Source organism: Xiphias gladius, chromosome 17 (genome assembly GCF_016859285.1).
Source record: "Xiphias gladius isolate SHS-SW01 ecotype Sanya breed wild chromosome 17, ASM1685928v1, whole genome shotgun sequence".
Lineage (NCBI taxonomy): Eukaryota > Metazoa > Chordata > Actinopteri > Istiophoriformes > Xiphiidae > Xiphias > Xiphias gladius.
In genome coordinates, this window is record NC_053416.1 from 28,248,341 (window position 1) to 28,257,817 (window position 9,477).

Here is a 9,477-nt window from a genome sequence, read left to right on the forward strand (position 1 = left end):
AGACAGTACATTTCTCATTTTCACAATATTGCACTGGTGGAAGAAAGCTGTCCTAGACCCCCGTTTTATGTGTGAGGTAGAGGACATCTCCTGGTCAAAAATGACCAGAAGGTTCTCTGTAATAAAATCTTGTTATCAATGGTGACAAATGCAGAAGTAAGATCTACCAGGACAGGTATAGAGACAAGTTCATTGTCTGAGGCCATGGGAAGATCGTTGATAACTTTCACCAGTGCTGTTTGTATGCAGTGATGCTCTACGGTGTTTAAGTCTGGCTTTTGCTGGGCCACTCAAGGACAGTCATAGACTTGTCCTGAACCCCCTCCAGTGTTGTCTTGGTTGAATGCTTCGGGCAATTGTTGTCCTGAAAGGTGAACCGTCGTCCTAATCTCAGGTAGTGTGCACTCTGGTGTAGGTTTTCTTCAAGGACCTCTCTGTATTTGGCTGCATTCATCCTTCCCTCAATGTTGATCTGTCTCCCTGTCCCTGCTGCTGAGAAGCCTCCCCATAGCATGATTCTGCCACCACCACGCTTCACCTTAGGGATGGTATTAGCCATGTGATGAGCAGTGTCTGGTATTCACCAAATATAATACTTGGAGTTCTGCCCAGAGGGTTCAATTTTTATCTCATCAGACCAGAGAATCTTTTTCATCATGCTCTCAGAGTCCTTTAAATGGTGTTTTGCAAACTCCAAGTGGGCTGTCAAATGCCTTTTACTCAAAGTGCTTTCCATCCAGCCACACTACCAAAAAGGCCTGATTGATGGAGTGCTGCTGACATGCTTGTCCTTCCAGCGGGTTCTCCCATCTCTGCTGAGGACTTTTGAAGCTCTTTTAGAGTGACCTTTGAATTCTTGGTCACTTCCCTGATCAAGACCCTTCTTACTTGGTTTGACTGGACGGCCAACTCCAGGAAGAGCCCTGCTGATTTCAAACTAATTCCATTTCACAATTATTGAGGCCACTGTGCTCCTGGGAACACTCAAAGCTTTAGAAATGGGTTTATACCCTTGCCTTGATCTATGCCTCGCCACAATTTTGTCAAGGAGGTCTACAGAGAGCACCTTGGACTTTGGGGCTTGGTTTTTATTCTGACATGCAGTGTGAATTGTGGCATGTTATATACACAGGTGTGTGCCTTTCTAAACTATTTCAAGTCAGTTCAGTTTGCCACAGGTGGACTCCAATCAAGTTCTAGTCACACCTCATGGACAATTAAAGCAAACAGGATGTTTGTCCTCCTGACACTTGTGGGGGTTTTTCCCGATTCAAGGCTGGTCTGAACAAATGATCTGCCCAAATCATCCTGTAGTGTGAGGGATTTACAAATATAATCTTAATGTTACCGACTGGATCAGAGTCTGCATGATTTTGAACAGTACCTACATGTCATGACCATGACCGTTCCACAACCTTAATTATGTTTATTATTGTAACCATGATGACAAATGTCCACTAACCTTAACTGAGTACTTATTTTAACCCAAGTCATGAACTTTCCTTAAAACCAACCAAGTTTTTTTTGTGCTTAAACGTAACCAAACTGTGATCATTCCATAAGCTTAACCGTGTGTTTATAGTTGCAACCATGACAATGAAGGGCCAGTACAACTGCCACTGTAGGGGCACTATTTCATGAGATGCTCCTATGGGTAGCCTCAGATGGTAGGGACAAATAACCTATATGGTCTTTCTGGTTGGAGGATGTTTTGGTCTTGACTGAATCGGTGTGTGCAATCTTACGTGCATTAAAATTATGTGCAGTAAAACATTAAAAATTGGTTTAATCTGTTGTTATGTCTGTGGTTTCCCACATTTTTAAAATCACTTAAGATTTTTAAATCCTCTATTGTGCACCAAGACTAAGAGATTTCAGTTTTGGATTTTTGATAAATATTTCTAAAAACATGTTCACTTTGTCATTATGGGTTACTGAGTGTAGATTAATGGGAAAAAAATTGCAAAATTTATAAATTTAAAAATTAAATTACTTCACAATAAAGTGTGCAAAAAGTGAAGGGTTCTTAATACTTTCTGTAGCCACTGTAGTTGTTTCAGTGAATATGATTTTTCTCGTGTATCATGTATCCGCACCTATGGGTGGTTTGTACTTGTGTTGCACAACTATAGGCATGTTTTTGCTGTGCCTGTTTTAGTATTTAAAATGTTGTTAATGATGACCACAATATCTGACTTTTGGTATTATGATGGTTTATGTATATTAACTCAAGTCGTACCACTATATACTCTTACAGTGTAAAAGGTATGCTGCATAAATAAAAGCAAACAGAGTTGGAGGGTTAGGGTGGAAAACGAGTAATATAAAGTCAGATACAATGCACAGAGATAATTAAGCCAGAACACTAAGTCAGACTTGTATAAGCTGGCTGACATCAGCTGTTTCATTAATGCTTAATAACTAGCTCAGTCACAATTGTGTTGACAAATAGTTGACAAATAACATCCATTCATATTGAAACAGCTGTACAGCACAGCCAGTATAACCAGGGCTGTAGTTTAATAAATATTAAAACCAGTCCAAAGTCCCCCAGTGCAATGTATGTAATATATGTATAATGAAATGTGTGACTAGCCACAATACATGTCTATGTTTTTTTTACATTTTTTATTTAAATTAAACTATTAAATTTTATCTCCCCACACAATTGTGTACATGCTATTTTAAAGTCTCCCCTAAATTACAAGGAATTAAATGGTCACATTTAAAAATTTGACTGTGTTGAATTGACCAGAATCAGCCTTAAAAAAAAATCATCATGTGTAATTTTTGTGTCTATGTAGTCCAAAAATTGATGTGTCTCTAATTTAAACACCTGTAGATGGAACTGGAGGGTAAGAGACAGACAGAAACACCAGAGGAGAGATGTGTCAGCAGTTCATTAAATGACAATCCAAAAGATTCTGCTTATTGATTTAGATGAAACATTTTGTGGAAAGCACACATTGCACTGATGTGTTGTACGCAAGGTTTTACTCTTTACTGCATAACTAATAAGACCATTTTACTCTATTTACAGTTCAACTGACTCATTGTCACATGTGTAACACATCAATTCCAGTACGAGGGAGAATTTTCCCAGGGGACCCCTCCTACGTGGTGAGAAAAGCAACCCCAAAAGTACATATGAACCGCAATATCAACATAGTGAAATGTGTGCCTAGTGAGTCAGCTACGAATAAACTTAAAAAAGAAAAAGATGCCAGAGATGCACCTTTGGTTCACCACATAACTGCCATTTCAACATTTTTCACCAAAAAACAGGTGGATGGTCATGGTAGTGTTAATGTTAATAGCAGTGCTACAGTGCTGCCTCCTGTGGACGACCTGGTGGAAGCTAATGCCTGCACTACTAGTCCAAACTCACAGGGAGACAACAAGTTGGTTAAACCCTTTCCCATCACCTGTGTAAGAAAAAGATTCAATTCCACCAGCCGAAAATGAACCTCTTCAGTGTACACTGCAGCAGAAGGAAGACGACGACTACTCCTGGTGTGAGACTATTGCTGGGTAATAATAACATGGTCATTGCATCATAAATTGAGTCATAAATTCTTGTTACTTTGTCCCTTGTAACTTGGCCGTGAGACATGACAGGCTACACGTTTGTCCTGGACAAGTCACAGCTTGCCATCTTTCACGACCTGTGAGATGTAATCAAGATGTTGGTGCCAGGGAGTGACCTCAAGGAACAACAATATGACCCTACTGGCTGCCTTGTTTTTGTAGCCAAAAAAAAGAAAGAAACGCCACAATGGCAGGGTCTAAGAACCTTTCCTCTGTTGAACAGTTCCACCTAGCAGCGCCAACATCATAATTCTTTTTTCACTTTACCATGTTTACAAGCGTGCACAGAAGAGTGCTCTGTGCTCCTATTGGTCAACATCACGGACAGCATTATAAAAAATGTCAAGAGAAGGCAAAAACATTCAGGCATGCTAGTCTTTTTTTCAGGACTTTTTGATGCAGCATTGTCCACTATGATACACTCCAGAGGTTAAAATGATCAATTGTTGCCTCTGATGCTCATTTTTGTTCCCAAAGCCCTTAGTCTGTTGATGATTTATGATTTATGCTGTACTCGACATAGTATGCCAAACAAGACATGGAAGAATCATGGCACGATTACATTGAAGAGGGACCGTAGGCTTGCAGAGCTCAGATGGCACAAAACTAAACCAAATGTACATAATTAAAATTTTATTCCAAAAATTAAATATTTATACTAAAACAATTCAGAATTCTGACCAATCCTATTTTTTAATTTTATGAATAACAACATAAGCAAACTCAGACTGCTATTTAACAGAACACATCACAATCCTGCTAAAGACCATTGCAACCAGTTTATTGCTTCTAAATGTGAGGAATTTGCAGATTACTTCAGAGAGAAGAAAGCCAACATTAGGTCCAGTATCTGTCAGCTATGCAAAGCAATACAATGTACAGAAACATCCAGTATACAGTGTGAGTCTATGCTGGACAGTTTTGACCTTGTTGAAGCTAAAATTCCCAGAAAATCAGTGACAAAACTGAAGTCCATTTGCACTCTTTACCCAATTCCTACCTCCTTTTTAAAAAAGTTGCTTTAATTCATTGTCTGAGGAAGTGCTAATAATTATTAATCATTGTTGGCAGCTGGATGTTTCCCCTAAGGAATTTAAGACTGCGCTTATTAAGTCTCTTGAAAAAGGTAGTCTAGGTCCATCTATTGATGTGTAATTACAGGACAATCAATCCATTCAATTTTCCATTTTTAAATGAATTTCTATAGAAACTGGTGTACTCACAATGTTTACTAAAGAGAAAACAATAAGTTAGAAATGTGTCAGTCTGGTTTTTGGGCCCATATTATAGAGATAGCGTTATAAGAAGTAGTTGCTAATATTAGGTTAAATCTAGATGCCAATAAACCTCTGGTTTTGGTACTATTTGATGTGAGAACTGACTTTGATTACCAAATTCTTTTAAGTAAAATGAGGCATCACATGGGGCTCTCTGGCACTGTTTTTAACTGTTTTGCCCTTTATGTTTCTGGCAAAGAGTTATTTGTAGCAACTGATGATAATTGCCAAGCAATCTAAAATAACTTGTGGAGTTCCCAAGGAATCAATTTTGGGGACACTACTTTTTATTCTATATTTGTTACCACTTAATGTGGCATCTCTTTCCATAGCTAAGCAGATGATATACAAGCTTTATGTGGCTGTGTCTCCTGATGACACAGGACCATGCTCTTTTTAGATGTATTTTAGATATCTGTGCCTGGATGTAACAAAACCTTTTTACAGCTCAACCAGGATAAAAAGGAAATTTTATTTATAGGTTCAAAGGCTTAGAGAGAAAAAACTGGCCACAAAATTAATTTCTCTAGGACTTACCCAAAACCATCGGTCAAGAAACTGATTTATCATGATGGCCAGGTCAGTGCCACACACTCTACACAAGTAGAGTAGAGGTAAATTTTAAAGCGCTTTTTCTATTAAAGCAGAAAAGCACACTGGGACTTGGGATTTTGTATCTTGAGGTGAATGCTTTGGTTGGTTGGTTAGTTCCTAAACAACTGGCCCAATTCAATCAAAAATACATTATATGAAAGGACTTCTAGTTGTGGCGGCCACCGAGTAAAACAACTTCTGAAAATTACTACTGAAGCATGCAAAGTGTTCCTTTGGTTATTGGGATGCTGTCTTCTAGCAAAATGATCAAGGAAAAATTGGGGGCCACAGGTGTGCACAGAGGTGCAAACGCGGACAACAACGCAGAAATGAGGAAGGAGACAGGTGACTGCACTGAATGGGTATCACAAAGGAATATCTACAGCTGAAGATGAAGTGGTTTAACTGCAGTCTAAGACACACGCATTGGAGATGAACAATACTTTGGAGGATAAGGTTGTGGTTTTGCAGATGTGATCAGGAGTGATGAAAAACCTGAGGCTGGTAAACCTGCTGGACAGTGCTGAAAGACCAGACCCATGCAACTTCTTGGAAAAATTGATTCCAGAGATACTAAAGGTTGAAAACTGAATCGTTTTGGTGAGGGTCCGCCAAGTCGGACCAAAGATGGGTGCTAATGCCCAGCCAAGAAAGCGAATAATGAAGTTTCTCAGGCACAATGATAAATTGAGGTAATCTACTCTGCCAAGGCAAAGAAAGACTTTTTGTACAACAATCAACAGAGTGAGATTCCACTTGGATCTGGCTACAATGAGTCACTAGCGGTGGAAAGAGTTTGACTCGGTTTGCCTGCAGCTGCGGAGCCTGGGGATCCGACAGGGAATGATTCCATCAGCAAGACTATTGTTACCATACAAAGAAACCTTCATCTTCAGCTCTCCAACTGAAATTGGTGAGAGCTAAAAATAAATTGTTTAATAATTAAAGGTCCGTTTTTATCAGAAAACTTGGATTCAGTGTTATTATTGACCAAATGTATGACCTCTCTTTTTTACAAATATATTTCTTATTCTCTCTACAATTCTAGGACAGTATGTAATAACAGGGGATCTAATTGTGCTTTGGATCCAACCAGGGAAAGATCCACAGGTTTATATCAGTCACATAATAGATTAATATATACAGAACAAGTATTCATCATTTTCTTTTGAGAAATAGGTCTGTTAGACATATGATGAGAACTGAAACCAGATTTTAAGGCCTTTTCATTCTATTTTAGTACATTCAAGACATACTCACATATAGATTATTGTCTGGTATCCACAGGACTATACTCTAAAATACAGAAATGTCTTATTTTGACTATTCCTGCTGTTCATTGTAAAATGGCCTGTCATCGTATTCTAAAAACAAGCTTTGGATTTCTCAAAACAAGGTAGTTAGGGTTATTTTGAAATTCTCCCTTAAGAACTTACCTTGACCCTTCTCATTTTGAGAGACTTGGGTGGTGGAAAGTACAAGAAAGAGTCTCTCAGAGCGATTAGTAAATGGTACATAAGATTGGGCATGGTGCTGTCCCTCAATGCCTAAAAAAATATTTCATCCAAGTGAGGGTTATTCACAGCCATTCCACCAGGTACAGTTCCACTGACTTTGTTACTCCTATGTTTAAGAGTAACCTAGGGAAGGAAACCTTTTTGTACATGGCAGTTAATCTGTGGAATAGATTTTAAGGAAATTCCAAAATCATTTGGGAGGTTTCAAGATGGCACTTAAGAATTGGCTAAGAGATTATTTATAGTAGGATATTATGTCAAATTGATGTATTGATCTCTGGTATTCAGAGTTTTTAATTAGTTTTATTAACTGAGTCGTGAGTAGGGCCATGCTACCAATGAAGCACTAAGATAGTGATTGATGTTGTTAATATAGTGAATAATTTGCTGAGTGTGTTGTATTAAACGTTTCTTAATGTTTTTGTGTCATTCTTTCCATGTCAGATCTCCCATCTTGACACTCCCCTGCACAGGCCCAATCCCCAAAGGGACCACAGGGACGTTTATTATCTATGAACAAAATGCCTTGGCATAGCTTGTTTTGTTTTTTTAATTGAAACTCAATCAAATCACTCAATCAAATCAATGCATCCTAATTTGATTGTGTGGGGTAACAGATAGATTTAAATTAGCATTCTAATATTTTGCAATAACTGTATGATCAAAACCACAAATTTATGGATCAACTGTTGGACAGACTGAGCACAGGCCATGCTGATGATGTAATCTTGTTTGTTACAAAATTAAGCCAATTTAATCACAGCTTTATTACAGTTAAGAAAATCATTTGGTAATATTTCAGGATAGGCGGTGAATAAAACTACATCATCAATATTACAATGTAGTGAAAATGAAAGAAGGAACCCAGTTTCTCAAGTGTTTCAATTTAATGTGGTGGAACAATTCACAAAGATAGGATATATTGTTAGTGCTAATTATGGACATTTGATGGAGGAAATTACTGACTCAACTGATAGATGGATGTCTCTACCTGTTTCAGAAATTGGCAAATTAATATTTTAAAAATTAATATATTAGCAAAGTTACTTTATCTTTTTCAAACCACGAACAGATCTGTTCTTGAAAGTCAAAAATTATTTGTAGGATTCATAATGAATAGTAGAAAAGCAAGGCTTTGTTTGTCTCTGATGTATTTGCCATGTAATCGAGGGGGGTTAAAATGTCCAAACTTATTGTAGTATTGTTGGGTTGTGCAACTAAGGTCCATTATATTTTATTTTTTTTTAAATAAAATATATCCTATGGTCTAAAATGACTTCTTCAGTACATGTGCACCGGCTTCAGAAAATATTCAGACCCCTTCACACTTTTTTCACTTTATTGTGTTGTAAGTTTAATTTAAAATGGATAGAAATTTGCATTTTTGCCCATCAATCTACACTCAGTAACCCATAATGACAAAGTGATTTTTTTTCAAATTTATTAAGGATCAATATCTGAAACCTCACATTTACAAAAGTATTCAGACCCTAAATTCAGTACTTTGTAGAAACCCCTTGGGCAGCAATAGCCATGAGTGACAAAAGTGAAGAGGTTTGAATAATTTCTGAAGCCACTGCATGTATACTCAGATACAGTGAAAAATCTGCAGAGGCAGACTGGTAATCCAATTGTTAAGCATATGATTAAAATCTGGCATCATGAGAGAAAATATCTAAAAAAAAATCAAAATTCTTTATCACAGTACTGTGTAGTCAAAAATGGTAATTTTTATTATTATTATTATTATTTTGCACGAGGAAGAGCAGATGCTACATTTAAACTCTGGGCTTCTAAAGGGCTTGAAAAGATTCAAGAGCTGTATCTACCAAACTCTGATATTATGTTATTAAGAACTAAGGAATAAATTGAACCTAAACAGAAAACATTTATTTAAGTATGTTCAGCTTAGAAGCTTTGTAAATCAAAATAATACTCTTACTAGACCCCCACAATCACTTATTGAAATAATCATATAAAAAGGGCAATTTGAGGAAGGGCATCATATCAGTTTTATAATTAGCTGACATTCACTCAGAAAGTAAATATGTGCCTCAAACTAACAGGTTAATGTGAATATATAAAAACTCCTCTGCAATTAGATCAATATAATTGATCAGAATATATTCTGTTATGTCCCCCAATTGTTTGACAAATGTTGTCAAACCTTCCATTAAAAAGAAATGTTTGGGGACCTTTTTGTGAAAAGAGAATCAACAGAGAATCAAAAAGAAGAATAACTGTTTGTGTTGTCTGCAAAACAAACATTTTTACATTTCTTTTTAAAAAAAAAAAAAGAAATGTAAAAATGTTTGTTTGAATTTGAATATTTTGTCTGCTATATTTGAAGATGTGGATTACCACCTGTCAAAATAAGAGGAGCAGTTCATTTTTCTTTTTTTCTTTATAGGTTTGTTTATTATTTTTATTAATGTTATTATAATTATTATTATAATAATAATTATTATTATTACTGTCTCAATTTTATACTGGTGCAGCCA